Consider the following 10,425-nt stretch of genomic DNA (forward strand, 5'->3'; position numbering starts at 1 on the left):
CCTTCCCTGGCTGGGCGCCTGCGCGGGCATCCTCGTCCCCGCCCAGTCCCGGTTCTTTTCTCGCTGGTTCGTGATTTCTGAGCTGTTTTCTTCAACAGTGTCTTCCTTGGTAGAAAAGACAGTAGAGGACTTCTGGTGTCTAAAATTAGTTGAATTGTGTGGGTTTTTCTAGGCTTATAGCCCTTGCATTTTTTTAAGTTAAATTTTTATTACAAAATCAGAATTTTTTATTTTGCTTTCTTGGCCTTAATGAAAAGCAAATTTCACCAATGTTTTATTTATTAATAGATTTTATTTTTAGAACACTTTGAGATGTACAGAAAAAAGCAGATGAAGCAGTTTTCGTGTATCGTTCTCCCCCTCACACACCGGTTCCTGTATTAACATCTAATTACTATGGCGCATTTGTTACAATTAATTAAGTAATGTTGATGTATTAACTCAAGCCCATCATTTATTCGGATTTCCTTAGTTTTAACATAGTGGGCTTATTCTGTTTCAGGATCCCATCTAGGATACTGTGTTTCGTTTAATTGTCATGTCTCCTAAATTTCTTGGGTGTGAATGTTACTCAACCTTTCCTTTTTGATGACGTTGACAAATTTGAAGGATACTAATTAGTTATATTATAGGATGCACGGCTCTTGGAATTTTTCTCATGATTGGTTAGTGGTAATGGGGTTTTTGTAGGAAGATTACAGGGTGCTATTTCATCACATGATACCTAGGATTCATGCTGTCAATATGATTTTTGAAGGGTGCCTGGCTGGCTCCCTCTGAGAACCATGTGACTCTTGGTCTCTGGGTGGTGAGTTCAAGCCCCACACTGGGTGTAGAGATTACTTAAATAAAAATTAATTTTTTTAAATATGATTTTTGACTGCTGATGTCTACTTTGATCACCTATCAGCTTTCTCCACTGTAATGTTAAACTTTTTTCCTTTTACATACTGAAATCTTGGGAAGGAAGTACTATGTGAAGCGCACACTTAAAGAGTGAGAAGTTATTTTCCATTTCCTTTAAGGTGGAGTATGTACAGAATTTATTTGGAATTCTGAATGAGCCTATGCATTTTCCAGTATCATTCCCAAGAGCTACTTAAAGGGAATTATTCAGAAAATTAGGGCAGAAATTCCCAGAGACTTGTTTACCTAAAGTCTTATTTTCCCCCCAACTGTAAAGACAAGAATTTTTGAGGGGCACCTGGGTGGATCAATCGGTTAAGCATTCCACTCTTGATTTCAGCTCAATTCATGATAACACAGTTTCTGAGTTCCAGCCCCACATTGGGCTCTGTGCTGACAGTGTGGAGCCTGCTTGGGATTCTCTCTCCCTCTCTCTCTGCCCTCCCTGGCTTGCATGCCCTCTCTCTTATAAATAAATAAATTAATTAAATTACAAAAAACCTTTATAGGGGTTCCTGGGTGGCTCAGTTAAACGTCTGGCTTTGGCTCAAGTCATGATCTCACAGTTTGTGAGTTTAAGCCCAACTTTGGGCTCTCTGCTGTCAGTGCCGAGCCTGATTCAGATCCTTTGCCCGCCCCCCCCCCCCAACTTTTCTCTGGTGTGCATGTGCTCTCTCTCACTTTCTCTCTCTCAAAAATAACTAAAACATTAAAATAATTTTTTAATCTTTATAAAAAAAGAACTTTTGAAAATTTGTTTATTTTTAGGATAGGCTCCTAGCAGTAAAATTATAGGTCAAAATGTACATATATTTTTATTACCAACTTTTTATTTTGAGAATATTTCAAATATAATAAGTTGTAAGGACAGTGCATTCACCTGCATTCACCAAGTGTGAACATACTTGCTTTATCACTCTTCATCAATCAAATTCAGGAAATTTAACAAGTCCAGAATCAGATTTCACTATATGTTCCACTAATATCCTCTGTAGCATTTTTTTTTCCTGATCCAGGATCCAGTCCAAGATCACCTATTGTATTAATTAGCATGTCTTTTTAGCTTCTTTTAAAACGGATGATTCTTCAGACTTTGTCTTTCCTGATAATGACATTTTTGAAGAGTCCCACACATTTGAAGAGGCCAGTTGTAGAAAGTCCCTCAATTTGGTTTTCTCTGATATTTTTCTCAATTAGATTCAAGTTATTCATTTTGAAAGGAGCACTACATCTGTGATATTGTATCCTCAGTGCCTCACATCAGAAAAGCACATTTCAGTTTGTCCTTTAATGAGAATGGTACACACATTTCTAAGGCTCTTAATGCATGCTGCCAAATTGTTTTCCAGCTGTACTGGTGTACAGTGATCTTTGTAGTATGTGACAGATTGGTCACATATTTGAAAAACATTGGTAATGTTTTGGATAAGGGAAGGATTCAGCCATTAACAGAGCAGTAGAAATCCGTGCAGTGACTTTAACATGATCAGTATTCTAATCAACTAAGCTAAACCAATTATGCTTATTTGCCTCATCTTGTTAGTTTTGTTAGTTTTTGCATTAATAACTTTGTTCTTTGCCATCCCAGAAGACAGATTTCCAGGATTATGCCTCTTTCCAGCATCCCTAGGTCAGGGTGAGGTACTATTCACTCATTTGAATTACAATCCTTCCTTCCATTTAAGTTTTACAATATTCTGCAAATAACTGGGGATGGGGAATGGGAGCAGCAGTCTAATGCCACCTGTCTAATCATTTGTGAAATTAATGTCTGGAACAGATCAATGTGTTTTTGGTTTATGGAAAATAGTGTGCTGATTTTTATGATTTATGTATTATTAATTTGAGACAAAAATACAAAAATAATTTCTTTTTTTAAGATTTTTTAATGCTTATTAATTTTTGAGAGAGAAAAAAACAGAGCATAAGCAGTTAAGGGGCAGAGAGAGAGAGGGAGATACAGAACTCAAAGTAGGCTCCAGGCTCCATGCTGTCAGCACAGAGCCCGATGCAGGGCTCGAACTCACGAACCGTGATATTATAACCTGAGCTGAAGTCAAATGCCTAACCAACTGAGCCACCCAGACATCCCGAAAGAATAATTTCAGTATTCATATAGCATGTACCAGCACCCAGAATCAATAATTAATATTTGTCACATTTACTTTAAGACTTCATTTCTAAAGTAAAATAGTGTTACAGATATAGTTGACGTTCCCTTTTGTGCAGCTTTCTCCTCTACTATGTTAATACTCTTTACAACTAGTTTCTGCAGTATTTTGCTGATTCACCAAGGAATGGGCCAGGTCCTCTCTGGTAAGAATATGGGTAAGCTTCACAGAGACAGACTCTGGAGTGAAAACGTTATTATAAGTACAATAAAAGGTTAACTAGCTGGTAGTTTTCTAAATCCAATTTCCTTCTATATTAGCCTCGTTGTGTGAAGCTTTTTTATTTTATTAATGTTTATTTTTGAGGGAGCGTGCAAGCAGAGGAGGGGCAGAGAATGAGGGGGACAGAGCATCTGAAGTGGGCCCCTTCAAGCTCTAACTCACTAACCATGAGATCATGATCTGAATCAAAGCCACTCAACCAACTGAGTCACCCAGGCATCCCTTGTGAAGCTTTTATCTATCTATCTATCTATCTATCTATCTATCTATCTATGGGAGAGCACAAGGCAGGTGGGTAGAGAGAGGGAGACAGAGGATCTGAAGTAGCTGACAGCAGCGAACCTGATGTGGAGCTGAAACTCACAAGCCCAAGTTGGACACTCACCTGAGTGAGCCACCCAGGTGCCCCTGCAGCTTTTTTAAAACAGCTTTTCAGATGGAGGTGCCTGGGTGGCTCAGTCAGTTGAGTGTCCAACTCTTGATTTCTGCTCTGGTCATGATCCCAGGGTCGTGGGATTGAGCCCTGCATCGGGCCCGCTGCTGAGTTTGAAGCCTGCTTGAGATTCTGTCTCTCCCTCTGCCCCCTCCCCCACTCTCTCTCTCTAGCTCTCTAAAATTAAAAGAATAAATAAATAAAACAGCTTTACAGATAAATTCCAAAAATCCCACTCCTAGATAAGCCTATTTACTTATGGCTTCACAAAATTACTGTCCTAGATTCCTGTCAGGTTAGTCACAGAGATGCTTTCTGTGTTCATTGTCTCACCTGCTCCCAAGCTGAGGCTTCAGTCTGTATCTTAATTAGATGTTAAATCAGCAGAATAAACTTTTTTTTTAATGTTTATTTATTTTTGAGAGAGAGACAGAGTATGAGTGAGGGAAGGGCAGCAAGAGGGAGACACAGAATCCGAAGCAGGCTCCAGGCCCTGAGCTCTCAGCCCAGAGCCTGACGCAGAACTAAAACTTACGAACAGTGAGATTATGACCTGAGCCAAAATCGGACACTTAATCGACTGAACCACCTAGGTGCCCCAAGATAAACTTTCTTTTTTTTTTTTTCAAAAATTTTTGTTTTATTTATTTCTGAGAAAGAAACAGCATGAGCCAGGGAGGGTCAGAGAGAGAGGGAGACACAGAATCCGAAACAGGCTCCAGGCTCTAATGCGGGGCTGGAACCTATGAACCATGAGATCATGACCTGAGCCGAAGTCGGCCACTCAACTGACTGAGCCACCCAGGCACCCCAAGATAAACTAACTCTTGAACTGATTTGCTGGGGAGGACACACAGAGAGCCTAGAGGTAAATGTAAATCCTATCAGGGTACCTGGCTGGCTCAGTCACTAGAGTTTGAGACCCATGTTAGGTGTACAGATCACTAAAAAAATAAACTTGGGGCACCTGGGTGGCTCAGTTGGTTAAGCCTCTGGCTTTGGCTCAGGTCCTGATCGCACAGTTCACGAGTGAGCCTCACGTTGGGCTCTGTGCTGACAGCTCAGAGCCTGGAGGCTGTGTATCCCTCTTTCTCTGCCCCTCCCCTGCCCACGCTGTCACTCTCTCTCAAAAATAAATAAACACTGGGGCGCCTGGGTGGCTTAGTCGGTTAAGCGTCCGACTTTTGCTTAGGTCATGATCTTGCGGTTCGAGGGTTCGAGCCCCGCGTCGGGCTCTGTGCTGACTGCCAGCTCAGAGCCTGGAGCCTGTTTCAGAGTCTGTGTCTCCCTCTCTCTCTGACCCTCCCCTGCTCACGCTGTCTCTCTCTCTCTCTTAGTAATAAATAAAACATTAAAAATTTTTTAAAATAAATAAATAAATAAACATTAAAAAAATAAACATGGGGCACCTGGGTGGCTCAGTTGGTTAAGTGTCTGACTTTGGCTCAGGTCATGATCTCACAGTTTGTGGGTTCAAGCCCCACGTCAGGCTCTGTGCTGACAGCTCAGAACCTGGAGCCTGCTTTGGATTCTGTGTCTCCCTCTCTCTCTGAGCCTCCCCTGCTCAAACTGCTTCTCTCTCTCTCAGAAATAAAGAAAAATTTTAAAAAAAACATAAACTTTAAAAAAGTGTAAATCACCTCTGTTTATGAATGTTGAAGAATCAGGTGTTATTTTTGAGATTTTATTTTTCAGTAATCTCTACACCCAACGTGGATGGGGCTCAAACTCACAACCCTGAGACCAAGAGTTGCATGTTCTATCCACTGAGCCAGCCAGGCACCCCTTGAAGAATTAATTTTAAAAAGAGAAAGCAAATGATACTAGAAAACAGTGCAACTCTAACTTAGGTGCCCACACTTTTTACCCCTTTCCAACTAATTTCCTACACAACAGAGTGGTTTAAAACCCAGATGGCAGGGCGCCTGGGTGGCTCTGTTGGTTAAACATCTGACCCTTGATTTTGCCTCAGGTCTTAATCTCACTGTTCATGAGTTCGAGCCCCACCTTAGGCTCTGTGTGCACATCATGGGGCCTGCTGGGGATTCTGTCTCCCGCTCTCGCCCCCTCCTCTTCCTCCTCTCTTTCTCTCAAAAATAAAGAAACATTAAAAAAATTTTAAAAAACTAGATGGCATATAGTCACTCCCCAATTTATAGTCCTCTAATGGCTTCCATTTGCTTGTGAACACTTCACAGACCACATGGTCTGTGCGAGTGCTGCCCAATCTGGCCCTGCCTGCTTCTCTGACCGCATTGCTCCTCTTTCCTTTGCTCACCACCTTATAGCTGTACTGGTTTCTTCTCAGCTCCTGGAAAACACCAAGCTTTTTGCCTGAATTCTTTTCCTGCACTTCCCACTTAGCTTGTTTTTCCATCTTTAAGATCTCAACTTAAAATATCACCTCCTTAGAGAGAGAGCTTTTCATAAGCGCCCATTCACCTTCCTTTGTATTCCAGCCCCTTGTTTACTAATTTAGGACATGCCACAATTAAAACATTTTTTTTCTCTTTTTGTTTTTTGGTTTTTATCTGGTTTTCCAATGACAATGTCTGCCGAGACTATGTAAGACTTATCCATTACTGTTTTTGCAAGCATCCAGCACACTACCTGGTATATAGCAGGGGTTCAATAAATAGTGAGAATGAGAAGGAATAAAATGACTAGAGTCTAGAGTTTAGGTTTTGTTTCTTCTTATTTTTTGAGTTTAGGCTTTATTTTTTTTAATTGAAAAAATTTTTTTAATGTTTTATTTATTTTTGAGAGAGAAAGGCAGTGTGAGCAGGGGAGGGCCAGAGAAAAAGGGAGACACAGAATCCGAAAACACGCTCCAGGCTCTGAGCTGTCAGCACAGATCCCAACGCCAAATCCCTGAACCGTGAGATCATGACCTGAGCTGAAGTCAGACGCTCAACTGACTGAGCTACCCAGGCGCCCTTGAGTTTAGGCTTTATAATCACATCAGGCTACAGGCTAGAATTATGTATAACTTATAAGATCTGTCAAAATAAGCCCTACAGAAAACCCCATAAACTGCTGTGATTAAAGTCAAATCATTTCTGTAAAAGGTCTATATTATTCTATACCATTCGCTGAAAAGATTATCCCTTTCCCCACTGAATTGTCTTGACACCTCTGTCGAAAATCAGTTGCCCATGCTGGACTTTCTATTCTGTTCCACTGACCTATATTCCATTCTTTTTTTTTTTTAATTTTTTTTAATGTTTTATTTATTTCTAGGAGAGAGAGAGAGAGAGAGGGACAGCGTGAGCAGGGGAGGATCAGAGAGAGAGGGAGTCACAGACTGAAACAGGCTCCAGGCTCTGAGCAGTCAGCACTAGGAGAGAGAGAGAGAGGACCTATATTCCATTCTTATAGTTTACATTAAAAAAAAAAATAAGGGAAAACAGCAAACCTTAAAACTGGAAGCAATCTGAAAGAAATGAACCTCACCACCCATCAAATTGGTAACATAACCATAGAGAATTATTTCATGTGACTTAAAAAATTTACATACAATAATCTGCAGAGACATATAAACTACAATTAGATGAATTCTGATGCCCGTGTGATCACCAACCTAATCAAGATGCAGACTACTTTCACCACCCTAGAAAGCTCCTTTCTAGACAATCCCACACTCTCTGCTTCCAGGCAACGGTGTGCTGATTTCTATAACCATTGACTAATTTTGCTTATTCCTGAAATTCATATAAATGGAATCACATAATTTGTACATTTTTGTGTTTGGCTTTCACTCAACACAATGCTTTTGAAATTAGCCCATATTGTCCCATGTAATATTAACCTTATAACCCTGTCAGGATTCTTTTTTTGTTTGTTTGTTTTACCAGCAAAAATGGGTTTATTCAGAAATAGCAGAGAATTGCAATTCAGGACATTCAAGCTCTGGCAAATCCAAAGAACAAAGGACTGCTCTTTATTATAGAGGAAAGTGGTGAGATGGGATATCACACTGGCTTAGTCAGAAGAGCATGCAGCTCTTGACCTCAGGGTCATGAGTTAGAACCCCATGTTGGGTGTAGAGATTACTAAACAAAAACAAAAGCAAAGTAACTCCACTCAGTAATCTGGGAGTTCCAAGTTTAGTAGGTTTTCATTAACTAAATTGTGACCATCTCTCATTGGCTCATTTGTTGCCAACAGAAGAGAAAAATCTACCCTTCTTTTACTGGGGTAGTAAGGTACTATGGACTTGCAAAGTACCCCCTCTTCCTTTTTAAAAATTTGACTTTTACTTTAAAAACATTTTTAAGTTGATTTGAGAGAGAGAGAGCAAGCAGGGGAATGGCAGAGAGAAAATCCCAAGCAGGCTTTGCACTGACAACAAGGAGCCCAACGTGGGGCTTGATTTCATAAACTATGAGATCATGACCTGAGCAGATACCAAGAGTTGGAAGCTTAACTGACTGAACCACCCAGGCACCCCTTATTTTTATTTTATTTTAAAGATTTTATTTTTAAGTAATTTTCACACCCAATGTGGAATTAGAATTCACAACACAGAGATCAAGAGTCACAAGCTCACCCAACTGAACCTCCCAGCCCCTGTCAACACTGGATCAGCAATTGACAGATTGATAGGGCATGAGAGCTCCCCCTTCTGGCTTCTGACTCTATTTTATCTATTTATTTTTTAAAGTTTTTTGTTTGTTTTTGGGTTTGGGTTTTGTTTTTGTTTAGTAATCTCTACATCCAACATGGGGTTCTAACTCATGACTCAGATCCAAGAGCTGCATGCTCTGCTGAGATAGCGAGCCTCTTCCTCTATTTTAAATGAGTTTCCCTTTTATTAATTTTCACAAGATTCCTTTTTGTTTTATTACTGAATAATTTCCACTGTGTGAATATGCTTGAAAAAGTCAATGTTATTAAAAATAAAATTAGGAAACTATTAAAATATGTAACAAACGCATGATCCTGGTTAAAACAAACAAAAAACAATTCTTGGGGCCCTGGCTGGCTCAGTAGGTGGAGTATGCAACTCTTGATCTTGGGGTCCTGAGTTAACACCCCACATTGAATGCAAAGCCTACTTTAATAGAACCTATAAAAAACATTACTTGGACATTGTGGAATTTTTTTTTCTTTAAGTGTTTATCATTGAAGAAAAAAACACAGCAGTAAGTTCTGTGTTGGCTTCAACAAGACCCAATAGTTAATCTTTAACATAGCTGTAACACTCAAAATTGGAATCAGCACAGTCATTACTACAAAAATTTTAAAGTGTGTCGTTTTGTATTGGAGACACCAGGAACACCCGGGGTTCCACAGGAGCCCTTTAAAAAAAATTTTTTATGGGCCCCTGGGGCTCAGTTGGTTAAGCAGCCTACTTAGGCTCAGGTCATGATCTTGGAGTTTGTGAGTTAGAGCCCTGCGTCAGGCTCTGTGCTGACAGCCCAGAGCCTGGAGCCTACTTCGGATTCCGTGTCTCCCTCTTTCTCTGCTCCTCCCCCACTCACACTCTGTCTCTGTCTCTCTCTCAAAAATAAACAAACATTAAATTTTTTTTAAATTTATTAAATCCAACTTGGTTAAGACAGAGTGACTATTAGAGATCGTTTTATTAGCTCACTAAGCTTTTCTTGGCAAATCTCTGTCCACTTTCTCAACTAATGACGCTACTGTTCTCTCAATCACTCAGGCTTAAAGCCTGTTAGGACACCAGCTCCAACCTTTTTGCTTCCACCCCCACCGCCCTTATATCAGTCAGGTTTTCATCACTTTTTTTTTTCCACAACCTTATTGAGACACAACTTATACCATACAGTTCATCTATTTAAAATGGTTTCAAGTATATTCACAGGGTGTACAACCGTCACCAAAATCAATTTGAGAACATCTTCATCAACTGACTCCGAAAAACGCTGTACCCATTAGCAGTCACTCCTTATTCGTTTTTCTGGCTCCTTGTAACAGTCTTCCAGTTTATCTCATGTACACCAGACAATTCGGTTTCCCTAAAGCATGGTTTAGACATTATACCTTCACCTTCTGTGACTCCTCCACAAAGGACGTTTGGATTCAAGTAAACAAACATCCATTAACACACAATCTATTCTAAGCATTGTGCTAGGTGCGGTGAACAAAATGGATATTACTTAAGATTTCCTTTACCGCTATAGTGTCTGTGCTCTATGGACCCTCCGCCTAGAATGCCCTCTTTACCCCCACCCAACCGCTAGAAATCTTTCCCAACTTTCAAGGACCGTCTTCCCCGACAAATGGCTGCGAACTCTGCAGCTCTCTTTAAGTTTCCTGACGCTTCTCTAACCCGTTCGCTTCCACACACTTAAACCTCAATACTTGTTGGCCCAATACATCCCTAGAACGTTCTGCGAAAGCAACAACGCTCCTTTCCGCGGGAACCGCCGGCCTCTCTCCCCACACGATTGGTTCGTCAATTTCCCAGCACCCTTTCTCCAGCTTTCAAAGACCTCCGCCACCCCACAAATCATAGATGTGAGTGACTCCTGGTAAGAGCGGGCTAAGAGAGGTCGGTTCTTCCGGGTCACATCTGCGAAGAGACCTCCGGGCCTCTATGATCCGTGCTTCCGCTCAGGAGAACAGAGCCACCTCTCTTCCGGCGCTCCTCTACGCCCCGCCCCGCCCCGACGCTGTTGTTGACGGAAGCACGCTGGGGGTGACCTCACCTTCCAACATGGCGGCGGC

Source organism: Crocuta crocuta, unplaced genomic scaffold, assembly GCF_008692635.1.
Source record: "Crocuta crocuta isolate KB4526 unplaced genomic scaffold, BGI_CrCroc_1.0 scaffold72, whole genome shotgun sequence".
In the NCBI taxonomy this organism is placed as follows: Eukaryota; Metazoa; Chordata; class Mammalia; order Carnivora; family Hyaenidae; genus Crocuta; species Crocuta crocuta.